This window comes from Mus caroli, chromosome 17, assembly GCF_900094665.2.
Source record: "Mus caroli chromosome 17, CAROLI_EIJ_v1.1, whole genome shotgun sequence".
NCBI classification, from domain to species: Eukaryota; Metazoa; Chordata; class Mammalia; order Rodentia; family Muridae; genus Mus; species Mus caroli.
In genome coordinates, this window is record NC_034586.1 from 1,099,057 (window position 1) to 1,112,799 (window position 13,743).

The 13,743-nt window shown below is 42.4% G+C and overlaps 1 long non-coding RNA gene across 2 annotated transcripts; it reads right to left on the minus strand.

The window, feature by feature from the left end:
• Positions 1-6,311: 6,311 nt before the first annotated feature.
• On the minus strand, positions 6,312-13,394 carry LOC110284177. Of its 2 annotated transcripts, XR_002376905.1 has the most exons (5): positions 13,211-13,394; positions 7,601-7,761; positions 6,918-7,017; positions 6,750-6,827; positions 6,312-6,623 (listed from the first exon to the last, which is right to left on the minus strand). It is a non-coding gene; the product is annotated as an uncharacterized LOC110284177 (long non-coding RNA). The 2 variants fall into 2 exon arrangements; XR_002376904.1 differs by having other exon boundaries at positions 6,312-6,827.
• Positions 13,395-13,743: the final 349 nt, after the last annotated feature.

Genomic DNA, 13,743 nt, shown 5'->3' on the forward strand with positions numbered 1-13,743 from the left:
TGCAGAGGCCATGGAGGGATGTTCTTTACTGGCTTGCTTCCCCTGGCTTGCTCAGCCTGCTCTCTTATAGAACCCAAGACTACCAGCCCAGAGATGGCACCACCCACAAGGGGCCTTTCCCCTTTAATCACTAATTGAGGAAATGCTTTACAGTTGGGTCTCATGGAGGCATTTCCTTAACTGAAGCTCCTTTCTTTGTGAAAATTCCAGCTGTGTCAAGTTGACACAAAACCAGCCAGTACACTTCCTTACATGCATCTGTTTGATAAACACCTACATCCCAGTAACTCTCAAGTTCCCCTCGAAGCACTGAAACCTGAAGCTGTAGATTCAGCCCTGTTACTGCCATCAAGCAGCAGCTCTGGACTCACAGATACAACTACTAGGCCTCTTGGAAGATGCCTTATAAAAGTTGATCAAAAGTTTTCAAGTATTCACACATCCTTAATTAGAAGCACCATGGGAATTCTACCAAGATGTAGGATGTACTTGTGCCCTCGAGAGAAGCGGGCTAGATTGAGGCATTTTCTTCCTCTATACAGGGAAGGTCTGAAGAATAATTTTTACAATTAAATACCATTAAGGATGATGAAAGCTAGAGAGTGGAAAGCAGGCAGAATTAATTACTTACTTGAGGGTCTGCTCAGGCCTCTTTGGTCGTGTTCATGCTGATGGCAAATTAACCCTTGGTCCCCAATTCTGAGAAGGCTCAGGGCCACTGCAGGCTCCAGGGCTCCTCTGAGTGGAGGCAGCCAAGCTCCGTCTGTTTCCTCCTTCAGCTCATATCCTGCTCCCCTCCTTACAGGCAACTGGAGCATCGCCAGCAGCAGCCGCATCTCCCATCATCATTGTTCTCTTGTTAATTTCATTTCTGTGTGATCACCACGTGGACGTGGTATTTCTACAAATTAGAGTGTAGTAGAGAGGATGAGGATTCCACCTTCCATCAGTTCCCAAAGGCTTCACTCAAGAGTCCTTTTGTAGTTGACAAACTTGTCTGAATAAATGGTATACAAAACCTAGAAACTCTTTCTGCTCTGTTCTCCAAAACACACGTGACTAATACTGATGGTGTTCTGTGCACCAGGAGCATGAGAGGGTTATGAGAAATCCACGTGTATACTTATGAAAACACAGAGGATGTGCTCAATGGCACAGCACCTGTTTCTTGCTCAGAACACAGCCATAGTTTGCATGTTCTATTTCAGAAAATGGTGCATGTTTTCATAAAATATCATGAAACTACATACCTTAAGCATAGATGCCTGCATGTGTTCAAGGTAAAAAGTAATCATTTAGAGAAGCATGGGGAAATAATTCCCTTGGAGCCCATGACATTTATGAAAGCTATTTTGGAATTAAATCAATCCGGGAAGTCCCCCTGCACCAGTGCTGGACACCTATGGTTATCTGGCATTGACATGAGCTGAGTCAGAAGCAGGATTAACCGTACTGAAGTACAAGAAGACTCAGCCATGGTGACTGACCTTTCTGAAGAAATTGGACACAACTTAACTTAAAAAAACACTATAAAATATAACAATAAATGTTTGATTGAAAAATTATTATGCATGTGATAAGAGATAGACTTTATAGGAAAACCTAGATCCTGGTGTAGTAGTAGTGCTTACCTGCAATCCCAGAACTTGGGAATGAGGTAGGACAATCTCAAAGGCATCATGGGGCACATGAGACATTATGTCAAACAATCCAAAAAAACAAAAAACAAAAAAACCAAACCAAAACCAACCAACCAAACAAACAAAAAACAAAACAAAAAAACCTAAGACAACATAATTTCATTATTAAAAAAAATAATAAGTTCAAGCAGTCAAGATCAATGGCATGCCTTTATCAGCAGTTCCTAGACTAAAACAGTAAAATTACCTTGATTTTGAGGTTATCTTGGCTACAGAGTATGTTCTAGGCTAACCTGGGCTACAAAGAAAGAAACACAATTAAAAATTAAATTAAGCAACAAATTCCCTGTATCCAAAGCAAAATTTGAAACATGATAAAAATACAGTAGCTATTTTACCATACAGTATTTATATACTTAGTAAGGACTAGTCAGTTGCTTTTCTTCAAGGAAGTCTGAAAACACAACTTCAACAATTGTGAGCCGGGCGTGGTGGCGCATGCCTTTAATCCCAGCACTCGGGAGGCAGAGGCAGGGGATTTCTGAGTTCGAGGCCAGCCTGGTCTACAAAATGAGTTCCAGGACAGCCAGGGCTACAAAGAGAAACCCTGTCTCGAAAAAAACCAAAAACAAAAAACAAAAACAAAAAACAAAAACAAAAAACAACTGTGTAAAATGTGCAGGAAAGAGGTTTTTTTTCCATATATCTTTTTCCTTGAATCAATCAAAAGTTCTTCGTGAACTTTTGGAATATGACAAAAAAAAAATTCACTAAATTTAGGTAAAACTGGTAAGCAGACATTTCTTCAAAAATCATGTCACAAGTAGTTAATAAGCATACAAAAAGACACTAATGTCTATGTATCAAGGAAGTGTAAGTTTAAGCTTCAATTAAATATTGCCTTATACCCACTCCAGGGAGTAAAATAAAGGCCTCAGAACTGGCGAGAAGAACTTAAACTCTCATTCATTGCTGGTAGCAATTCAAAACCGTTGGAAAACAGTTTCTTATAAATTTAAATGCCCTTCCTATCAATATTTGACCAAAAAAAAGTCCATTCTGAAGTAAGAAAATGAAGATGTGTGTCCCTACAAAGCCCCGTTCTTAGTAACTGTAATTTAACTCAAGGCAATGAAACAAGATGACTACCAAATATCACTATGTAAATCAGGGGTTAAACATCTACTATTGATAAGTAGTTAAGAAAAGAGTTCTCTCTTGACCCTCTCAGCATTTCCATTCCTAGAAAGAGCACAAACCAAGTGTCTTAGTTAGGGTTTCACTGCTGTGAGCAGACAAAATGACCAAGGCAAGTCTTATAAGGACAACATTTAATTGGGGCTGGCTTACAGGTTCAGAGGTTCAGTCCATTATCATCAAGGTGGGAGCATGGCAGCATCAAGGCAGGCATGGTGTAGGAGGACCTGAGAGTTCTACATCTTCATCTGAAGGCCAATAGAAGACGACTGACTTCCAGGAAGATAGGACAAGGGTTTTAAAGCCCAAGCCCACAATGACATGCTTCCTCCAACAAGACCGCACCTCCCAATAGTGCCACGCCCTGGGCCAACCATTTTCAAACCACTTCACCAAGCAAAGAAATATATGTAAATATTCCTAAGTAGTAACTAGTCTCCCAAAGATAGTTTACAGGGCAGAAAGTCAAGAGAGGTAGAAAAAAAAAAAAAAAACCTTTTGAGGACTGTAAGGTGGGTAGTGAAGCGAGCTATGCAAGAGTTGAGTAGAAATATGAAGAAAGAGAAGGAGGGAGCTAAGAAATAATCCGTGTGTACCTGGGCAGAGGAAACAGAAAGTGGAAGACACAGAGAAAGGAAGTGATGGTGTCCTGGGTCAGGAGAAGACATCTTGGGCATGAGGACCATGGGAAACAAGGCAAGCATGGGAGCAGAACCAGATGCTACAGGGCCCAATCAGCCTTGAACAAAGTAGAATAGTTTATCTACAGACAGGAAGACATCATTTCCTCCATGTGTAAAGAATACTGTCCTCCCAACTTTAGTCTTCCCAACTTTAGTACCCCGACAGTAGCCCTTATGATAGCAACATATGTTTGGAATGACAATATGGACTGTGTTCCTCCCCCAAAGCAATGTTATTCAAAAGCACCTTTGACACTTTCTATGTCGTTTATTAAGAGGTAGCAATTTGGTGAAGCAAAATTAGAGAGTAGCATATACTTTCTGATTCTCCAGGAACACTTTCAAACCGGCTACCACATCTGTGGCAAGTTGGAGACTTTTACATAAGATGTGCTGTTACCATGGCAACATTAACACCACTCCTTCCAGCAACGGCAAGAGCAAGGTGTCGACATAGCATGCTTTAGTGATTTTTCCCATCTCCTGGTGTAAGGAGTCCAGGGAGATGTTATCTGAAGCAATTGTCACTTATTCTTGGGAAAGCAGTCTCAGAGGAATACAGTTCCTAAATCATTTCTTCATTTTCTCTTACTTAAAGAATACTATTCCCGTTCCTGTCCCTTTGCCTAAGATCTACTGTCTTTGTCCTTTCCTATCCCCCTTTCCTCTTTCTCTTTAACCATTTTTCTTACCTATTTAGTAACCATCTACCATATGTTTAAGTAGTGAAGTGCCTAAGTTCTAGAAATAATGTAGTGGATAAAGCCAATAAAGCCCCAATTCATTTCACTTTCATTTAAATTAAGAAGAAATGAAAAAAAATGTAAGTAAGATGGTGATACGCATAATCAAATAATATATAAGCAGAGAGATGTGTGTAAGTCTAAGTAATGTTTCAGAAAAGATAATCAGGGAGGATTGTCTATGCATTGATTTATAAGGGAGAACCCTTTAGGAGTAAGATGGAGTAAGAAAGTAATGTTTAGAAAGAAGACAGGGAGGCTGGATCACATTGGAAACGTACAATCTAAAGGGCAATAGGTGAGATGACTAGCAGTTTGAGCTAAGCAAGAGTCCATCAATATAGGGGCTTCTCCTATCTGGAAATGACAGAATTCATTTTAGTCATGGATGTCGGATGTCATTAAAGAACTGGACAGCTGACTGGAAGAGGTCAGGATTCCACACACGTTTTTAAAGCGTCACCAGGTGGTCATTTTTGGTAAACTTTGAAGTGTTTGAATTAAGCCATGAAGGATAATCTATCAGGAGTATATTAATCTTAATGTAGAAGTGAGATTAGCCACATAAGGAATTAGATTATTTTCTTATGAAATAAAATGATCTGAGACAGGCTTCTCAGCCTCCTGCTTGCTGGGATGGCAGTTGCCCTCAAAATGCCTGCTCTACCTCAGGATGGCAACCCTGCCTGCCTCAAGGTGGAAGCCTCACTGCGTCAGGGAGCATCTCCCTCATGATGACTGCTGGTCCTCAAGATGGCAACGGCACCTCCAGATGGTGGCTCCACTTGCAGGAAGAGCAACTAAGTTCCTGCGAGAAAGAATGTGAGAACAACAAGGAGGGAAATGTAGTACTTACTTAGTATATTAAAGACTTAAACCTTCCCAGAAGCACACAGGAAACTGTCGTACCTGCTACATTGCTCTGACCTGCATGAGATATTCTAACTGAGGGGCCAGCAAACCTTGGGGATGGAGATGAACTTATGTCCAGTTCTAACACAAGTAAAGTTCTGGCTTTATTGGTATGAAGTAAGAAAAATCTTCATTACCCATAAGCAACTAGCAATGTCAACCATGTCTAATTCTAACACAAGTAGAGTTCTGGCTTTATTGGTATGAAGTAAGAAAAATCTTCATTACCCATAAGCAACTAGCAACGTCAACCATGGAAGGAAAGGGTCAACAGGTGAGGATGGTGTAAAAGAGGAGTGATCACTTAAGAGAAAGCAGACCCAGAAGAGACTCAAGGGAAAGTACACAGCAAACAAACAAACAGACAGAAACCATGTGGGCATTATAAAGGACAGAGTGTTAGCTGCAGAAGTTTGTCCAACATCCAGGTGTCTGTCTGTATTCTGGATGGCAGTAACAATTAGATAATGCTAGAAGTCTGATTGAAGTCAGACACAGGGTATTAAAGGCCCCTGGACTTCATGCAATAGGCAAGAGAACACCACTGAAAATTCAAAAGCATTAAAGGGAAATCAATAGAGTGTCTACACAATACCAATCTGTAACCTCAGGGCACTAGTAAAGACACACTGAGATAATTTGTGCAAAGTGCTTAGCCCGGTTCCTGGCACAGAGGAGCAGAGGCCGTTATTATAGAATGCACTAAACTGGAGAAAGACCACAGGTAGGGAGCCCAATTAAGAGGCTTTTGCAAAGCACAGAGAGGAAAAGCAGCCAGAAGCGGGAACTGGATGAAAGGAAGGTTTTTACCATCCTAGCAGCAAAGTGTACGAGCCACTAGACAGGTGGAGAATGTGGCTGTTTCTCACATGCTGCCTTGGAGGAGAAAGCAGGATCAACAGCGTTTGTTCTGATCTGTTAGAGAGACGCTGGTGTCAGGTGGCAGGAAACTTTATGAATATATTAATCTGTGTTTTGTTCTAACTTAGGCAGAAGCACATAGGAGGTGTTTTCCCAGGGGCATACTGAGCATTCTCTGTGCTCTGAACCTGCCCTTTGTAAACTGCCGAGGTGCTGATGAGTTATTCGTTGTGGGGCCAAAACCTGAATTGAAAACACAAGATGATCTTTCACTCGAGGTTTATTGGAAGGTTAGATCTATGGAGGAAAGTGTGGGCTGGGAGTGAAAGAGTTTAAGCCAGAAAGAGGAGAGAGGGAAGAAAAGTAAGATGCTGGATCTAGGAGATAGAGGTTCTCCTCCCCAAACTTCATGGCCAAAGAATATGCTTCAGGGTAGATGGCACATCAGTAGATCAAGGTTGGCGAAGTTGTTCCATGGGAGCCAGTGCAGAGAAGCCAGGTATCACACTCGAGGTTTTTGCAGGAGAAAGCGCTGGGAGGAACCCCAAGGTGACAGGAACAGATGTCCAATCACGGCTCCTGTAAGACTGAAGGGTGGGCAAGGGGCATGTCTTCTCCTTGTGACTCAGCAGCAGTATCTCATTAAACGGCCCAGCATCCAGGACAGAGCTTGGGGGTAAGGGTTACCTTCAGGAATTACGTTCTCATCTTACTTTATCTGAAGAATGAGAAAACCTCTTCAGTCAAACAGAGTTTGAGTGCTTCAGAAAAGCCTTCCTGCCTCCCATTGCCTGAAAAGTAGGCAAGGAGTTCACTGCAAGGGAACATCCCCAAACCTCCACACTATCCTACCACCAACCAAGTGGAGGCATTAGGCTTACCTTGTCACCTTGCCAGGCTTTAAAGATGATGAGTGTGAACAGCCAGCTAACGTTAGGGGGCTGGTGGGTCATGTCTGTTTCCATCAAGGGAAACAGATCCCTGTTAGAGAGTCCAGATTTAAAATGTCATTTTAAGGTTTTATGGTCACGCCATAAAACACAACAGATTTATGAGATAAATAAAAGACAGCTCCTTCCCTAGGAGTCTGGACACAAAAGCCTTCTTTATTTATACTTGGTATTATACTTGTTGGGGGCAGGCCCTTTGTCTAAAAGGAGAACACGTGGACCTCCTACCCTATGGGAGAAGGGCAATAGCTTGCCTGCTGGTTCTGTTCTTTTCTATTGGGGTCCTATTAATTGGTGGCAAGCTGATTGGAGAGAAAGAGACAGATTTCTGGCCTACAGAACTGACTTCTGTTAGAGTTGAATGGCCAGGGAATGCTTTTGGAAGGTGAAATGCCTCACCCCACTGCAGGGGAAAAGGTCTCTTTCAGCCCACATGCCCGGTACAGGGAACCCAAGATGGAATAATCTATTTTTCTCCAAAATGAAAGCTATTGCCCAGGTGCCCCATTCAGTCTGCTCTATCTTTTTTATTCCCTCTCTCTCTCTCTCTCTTCCTCTCTCTCTCTCTCTCTCTCTCTTCTCTCTCACTAATTGCACTTCTCTTTTGTACCCACCATCCTCGCTTCAGGCTGGCAGACAGCCGTGCCACTGGCAGCTCACTTCCATGTCTGAATTGGCTGCCAGACCCGCTGCAGTCAACTCCTCCTTGAACTCTCTGTATGCTAGTTCAGAGGGCGCTGTTCCTCCATCGTCCCACCATGGTACCGTCAAATGGCTGCATATAATTGGGTTCAGAAGAGTTCAAAGCTATGCTCCAGCATCCTTGTATCAAAGCTCATTGAGTAACAGGGGAGCTGCGTGCTGGCACGCAGGCATGGGGTGAGGAGAGTTATTAGTAGAACACATTCAAATCTGTCACGCTAGATCCCTGGGTACACAACTGGTTTGGGGTTCAGCTTCGACAAGTTCAGGTGTGGTCCCCAGGAGATGGCTCCTGTAATCGGTATAAAAATATCTCATTTGGGCTAATGCACTTCGCCTATTTCATAACATATCCTTGTGAGACTCATTTACATTTCTTTAAATGTCAAAGCTCTCTCCAGAGATTGTTCATTTATTATATTTATTTTCTTGGACATGATTTTAACAAACCTCCCCCTAAAGAGCTTAGAGCTATTAACTCTACTGAACAGTTACACAAGAGAGTTAAGGCAAGTGGTCTAGGAGGAAGGGTTAGGCTTCTGTGACCCAAACATATTCATCTGCCCACAAAACCCATTGCATTCGTTCTTCATTCATGGGCCAGGAGCTCCAAGAGTGGCAGTAAGAGCATTCTGTCATTCACCAAGATGGATGGTAGAGTCCAACCTAGGCTAAATACTGTAGTCTGGTATATTCTGACTTTTGCAAGCCATGCTGTGGGACCTTAAGAATAGAAAGCAGTTCAACAGAATGCTATCAGGAAGGAAATCAGGGAGCCCCAACCTCCTGGTCTGACAGACTGACAGACACAGGATGTCCCTTCAATCAAACTACCAGTCTATTTTGCTGGTCAGGAGAAGCCACAACTGATGCAAAGTAGTGTTAAATGTCATGTCACTGATCTTTAGTTCCCATTAACAACTCAATTTAGGTTCTTGGACCTTTTCTCCAGGACAGGAGTCAGGTTGGGATCATGGAGATAAAGCCTATACCAGAGCTCCCTATGGATCTTGGGGACTGTATTAGAATTGTAACCAAGATGGAATGGGCCTAAGTCCAGGTAATACAGAATAGGAAGAAATGAGAAAGAAATAAAACAAGTAAAAATAGGCAAAAAAGAACTAGGAAGATGTAATGTGAATAAGATTAGGCATATTAAGACATAGATGTGTTTTTTCTTGCCACAGATTTGAAAAGTACAGAGTTAAATCAATCCTGGGCTCATGAAAGAATCATGACCCAGATTAACAGGACCAAAGATGGAAAGCAATATCATCAGAGCAAGAGTGGCCAGACCCCAAAAGTTAGCATACAAGAAAACCCTGAACGTTAGCTATTCTTTTACTACTATAAACAGATCCTGTGCTGTACTATAAACACACTATCTTAGTCAGGATTATATTCCTGCACAAAATACCATGACCAAGAAGCACTTCCACATTGCTGTTCATCACCAAAGAAATCAGGACAGGAACTCACACAAGGTAGGAACTTGGAGCCAGGAGCTGATGCTGAGGCCATGGAGGGGTGCTGCTTAATGGATTGCTTCCCCTGGCTTGCTCAGCTTGCTTTCTTATAGAACACAGAACCACCAACACAAGGATAGCCTGTCCAACCCACAATGGACTGGGCCCTCTCACCCCTTGATCACTAATTGAGAAAATGTCTTACAGCTGGATCTCATGGAGGCATTTCTTCAAGGGAGGCTCCTTTCTCTATGATAACTCCAGCTTGTGTCAAGTTGACATACAAAACCAGTCAGTATAGACACCAACACATACCCAGACACACACACACACACAGAGAGAGAGAGAGAGAGAGAGAGAGAGAGAGAGAGAGAGAGAGAGAGAGAGAGGAAGAGAGAGAGGAAGAGAGAGACAGAAATAGAGACAGAGAGACACAGAGAGATTTGTATTTTTTGTAAGTTAAAAAGTAACCAGTTAATCTCTATTTGAACCTTATCTGGAGAACTGACTTATTCACTATCCATTTGGTAACCATGGATAAAGCAGAAGACTATTAATTAGCTTTAGAAAAAAAAGAGATGAGTGGGAAGGGACCACAGAAACAACATAGAAAAGATCCAATGTGGTTGGCAACCTCAGGGACACATTGAGCAACTGTCTGACCAGAGTTAAGAATGTGAGGTCAAGGCAGAGAGAGAGACGAAAGTGTTTGTCAGCGAATGCAAAGTGACTGGTAGAAAAGACAAAATGCTCTATGAGACAAGACTGCTACCAATCAAGGCTAAGGGACTCCTCTGAGCCTCATGGTCACGAAATGTCTCATACTAAAGTCTTCTGATTTGAGCATGGCTCCTTTCCCAAAATAATCAGCCATCTTTCAGACCCTGTGTCTTAAAATACCTGCTTACAGGCTATGTACCATGAATTGGTAGACATGCATCATTTCGGTGACATATATGCACAGGATTTAGCAAGGATGGGACAATGTAACTCTATACAATAGGTGTCAACCTTGCCAGGAGGAAGGAGTGACTATCTATCAATCACATTAGCTTACTAAGGCTGATTAAAAAAAAAAGTCTTCACTTACTACTCCATTTGTTTGATTCTATATTGAAAACGGCCTTTATTTTTTTTTAAGGCTCATGAGACCTAGCTGCCAACAGAAGGTGCTCTTGGTTCACAGAGCAGCTCTCTTCAGGAGCGTGCAGATGCAATCATTTTGCTCTGGCACACATCAGTACAGTGCACGGAAGGGAAAGCATGCCCCATCCGAATCAACAGCATCAAACCTTCTCCACTCTCCCAGATGATCATGCCCATCCAGACTCTGAGAAATACAAACCAGAGAGATGGTTTCATTCCCATTCTTACAGAAAAAAAAATGGCAAATGTTCATCCAAGCCACTAGAGCTAACTAGTCATCCCAGGGTAAACGCCATCTTGTCACGTATGCTGAGAGATTACATAGAAATTGTTCCTTGTGTTTCTCTGTGTTTCTCTTTCTCTCTCTGTCACCACTCCTACATGGAATACCACTCGTCCTAACTTTTCCACTTTAGCTACCAGACCCAGGATGCCAGAAAAAAGAAGTCCACGCCTAACAGGTTCAGTATGGAGTAAGAATGCAGGATGGTCCAGGCTCTCCTGAGCAACATTAAGGACCAAGGAGACAAGAGCACAGCTCCAAAGCCAGCTGCTTTCTATAACTGCTTCCCACAGGAAATCCCTCAGACAGGGCATGGGTGCCCTTAAAGCTAGCAGGTGTCGTGCGCAAGTCCAGGAAGATCAGATTTTCCTGTCAGGCTCCTACCGCTAATATGAACTTTCTTGGCGAGCCTGGTGAGTGTTCAGGTTTGAAGGCCTTCTCTGTTGCTCTGTCTCTTACATGGATAGAATGCCTCTTTTGCAATGCTTTTGAGATTCTTTTTCTTTTTTTTTTTTTTTTCTGTTTAAAAATCCAGAAGGGTATATAGCTCAGTGCTAAAGTGCTTTTCTAGCCTCTCAGGACCTTGTGTGTGATCCTTACGACAAAGTTTTTTTTTTTTCTTAATCCCTTCCCCAAATTTAAATTTACCAAGTCTGACAGCTATGAAAAAGTAAGCTGAATGTGAACATGAGCCATGGTGTATCAAATAAGCCGAGATTATTATAAATCAAGATTATTTTAGTTTCATTTGTTTTTTTACCAGTTGAGCTTTATAAGTCATAGAAAATATTCATATATATATATATATATATATATATATATATATATACACTCCCTTATAATAAACACAGAAGCACACTGCTCCCAGAATCTCTGGCTTGGCTGAAAAAATGATGATATTCTTAGTTCCCCACATGAGGGGTGGAAAAAAATCTCCAAACACTCTAGGCTTTTTATAGCCCTGGCTGCTGGGTAGCACTCACTTCAGTAGCAGCCCTGGATAGCAAAGGAGCCAAATGATGCTAATGGGGCAAACAGAATGTAATTGCTTATGTGTGCTGGTTATATCCTGAAACAAATTGTTTCTTAATGCTGAGGTCAGACAGGGTTTAATTAGGAGAAATACAATTGGTGTAAAATTCTGCAGCAGCCTGCTTGTTTGGTGTCATGCCAAGTCAACACCTAGTCTCTCCAAATGGAAATTTTCATTAGAGGCCATTGGCAGCTCTAGTTAGGCTGAGTTTCAACTTTTCCAAGTCTCCTGGTAGTGGAAACCTGAAACTCAGCATATCTACTGCCTAATAAAGGGCCATCCCCTTTGCATTCACAAACACTTCACCGTGTGCGCACAGTCTCTCTCTGGCTTTCACATACACCGATGGCCCCGTTTCCTCACTAACTAAGTGCACAGTTCCCAGGGGAGCTAGATGAACTGAAGCAATCTCCTCTTCTCCTTGACTCCTCTGCCCCCCCTTCTCCTTGACTCCTCTGCCCCCCTTCTCCTTGACTCCTCTGCCCCCCCCCACTTCTCCCAATGCTAATAATACCTAATCTCGGATCAGCACATTATTACTTCAAAAATATTTTCACATGCACCACTTCATCCAATCTCGCCAATAAACTGAGCGGCTAGTGAGTTTTATATTTATAGATAGTGACTTGTCATAGGTCACATCTCTGATGGCTAAAAATAGATCCCAGCCTCCCTCCTGCTTGTTGGCCTTGGATTTAGGCTAAACCACTGATCTCAGGGCTTATACATACTTTAAAAAAAATCCATATTTGCTCGTGTCAATGAAACACTTGCAAACTGCTCTCTGTCGGTTCTCTCCTTGACTCATTTTATGCAATAGCCATAAAGACATATGAGCAAAGGGTGCTAGTCTCCAAAGCTGCACCAATTTCCCTAAGATTTTGCAAACACATGACCTTTTCTTCTGTGCTCTTCCTTCTATATTCGCCCTTCCTTTGAATTCAACGGCCTGGATTAATGCCCGTGGCGAGAGTACTGCTATTTACATTAATTTTAAGAGCTTGGGTCTTCACACCTTCAAGGACAAGGTTTGACCAGTGTTTCTAATATGTCTTGTGTCATGAAAAAGTGTTTAATTTATTTGGAAAATTTGGCTTCGAGGCTGCTATTGTTTCTCTCTTCCTCACTTCCTTCTTTTTTATTTTTTCCTTCTTTTCGACTGAAGGCAGTTTTCATTACAGTGACAAAAACCCCACTATGTTAAAGAAAATTGCACAGAGAGACACCCCCCCAAATCTATCTACCCAACAAAAATCTAAGTCATTTTCCCCTGCAGTATCATATCAGCAGTAACCGTCATGGGTTTAAAGACATATGGGACCAAGTTTTCATTTTTATATGTGATTCTGAATGCCGAGACCGGAGCTCCTGGTGAGTTGAGCTGCACTTCATTTAGGTGCTGGGCCTCTGGGCCTGAGGTAATGTGCCTGGTTAGGGTCAAGGTAAAGCTAGACAGGGCAAGCAATTACTAAGCCATCCTTCCTCCTGGGCTCTGCTGAACAGAAAGGCCATGGGGAATCTCACTGTGAAGGATGGTTTTTCAACCGCCCGGGATTTGGTTCCAGAGAGATTGGAAATGATTAAGAAACTTTACCTTGCAATGTCTGCTGCAGATTCCTAGCTGATATACAAGTCTTCTCCCTTCCTCTCCCCCGTTTCCCTTTAGACCAGGATTACCCCTATTCCATGTCAGGCACACACCAGAAAGGAAACGGCTCTTGAGTTGGCTACATTTACATTTTACACGTCTGGTATTTACATTTTTCTAAGTCTGCAGAGATGGCTCCCTGGTTGAGAGCACTTGATGTACAAGCCTGAGATCCAGGTCCAGATCCCAGCATCTATGTCACAATAAACACAGATGAGGTCATACACAGATGCCCATGATCTCAGGACTATTTGAAGTAGAATTAGAGGGCTGAATGGCTGAGGTTTGCTGGCCACCATCCTCACTCTAAGTTCGGCGAACAATACTGCCTCAAGACAACTGGGCACCTGACTTTCTCCTCTGGCTTTTTACATGGGTGAGTCTGCACACAAACAAACACAAAGGAAATCAATTTTACCATTCGTTCAGTTAAGTCCTCCGTAGACTTGTCCTGAAACAGGGAGTGCTTGTATTAAGAA